We start from the raw sequence: 1,376 nt of genomic DNA, 5'->3' as shown, positions 1-1,376 counted from the left end.
GATTAGGGGGTTGGACAATTTACTCTTTGTTTTCATTTAATTGCTTTATATATTTTAATATTACTAATATTAATATTTTAATTGACAAATCTACCCGTCTTTTCAAACAAATTGAAGTGGTAATATAAGTGGATCAAAATCATTAATTTAAAAAGGTAAAGAACGATATGTTCAAATAACTCAAACAGTGAAGTGGTGATCTAGGTAGATGAACATCATTAATTTAAAACATGATATAAGTGTGTTTCCTTATTCTTTTCGACCGTTGCTTTGGGGAATTGCTTTTTCATTTAGATTTAAAATTACTTTGTTGTTAGTGTTAAAAATAACGGATTTATTTATTTTTTATTTTGTTGGTATCCATAAACAGCTAAGATTTTAGGTAATTAAAATCACTATTTGGGAACTTTGAATGTTGAAACTACTTTGAAAGAACATTCAAAATGATTTTATTTATTTAATTTTTAAATATTTTTTTATATTTTCTCTAGAGAGACAATAGTTTGAATTATGGACATATAGTCTCTATAGAGACAATATGTTTTTAATCTAAGCTGTTGTCTCTAAAAAGACAAAAATGTAATTATCTCTAAAGAGACAAAAATGAAAATATCTCTACAAAGACAAATGAAATTGTCATTGTCTCTAGAGAGATAAATGAAATTGTCTCTTAATAGACAATAATTATTGTCTTTACTGTATTGTCTTTATAGAGACAAATTTTTGAGACATTATATATTTGAGACACCCCCATACATGTAGTAGTGTGAGTAGATATGTGTTTTTGTTTCCCAATTCGAGGCGATGTGTTGAGATCTAGTCTCCTCTTTTTCACTATTTCAAATAGAAAAGTTTTTATCTATATATTTTGATTAGGGGGTTGGACCATTTACTCTTTGTTTTCATTTAATTGCTTTATATATTTTAATATTACTAATATTAATATTTTAATTGACAAATCTACCCATCTTTTCAAACAATTGAAGTGGTAATATAAGTGGATCAACATCATTAATTTAAAAAGGTAAAGAATGATATGTTCAAATAACTCAAACGTTAAAGTGGTGATATAGGTAGATGAACATCATTAATTTAAAACATGATATAAGTGTGTTGCCTTATTCTTTTCGATGTTGCTTTTGGGAATTGCTTTATCATTTAGATTTAAAATTACTTTGTTGTTAGTGTTAAAAATAATGGATTTATTTATTTTTTATTTTGTTGGTATCCATAAACAACTAAGATTTAAGGTAATTAAAATCACTATTTGGGAACTTTGAATGTTGAAACTACTTTGAAAGAACATTCAAAATGATTTTATTTATTTATTTTTTAAATATTTTTTTATATTTTCTCTAGAGAGACAATCGTTTGAA

Source organism: Pinus tabuliformis, chromosome 8, assembly GCF_031772625.1.
Source record: "Pinus tabuliformis cultivar Carrire ecotype Pingquan chromosome 8, CPIR1, whole genome shotgun sequence".
Classification (NCBI taxonomy): Eukaryota; Viridiplantae; Streptophyta; class Pinopsida; order Pinales; family Pinaceae; genus Pinus; species Pinus tabuliformis.
Note: the sequence above shows the minus strand (reverse complement) of the source record.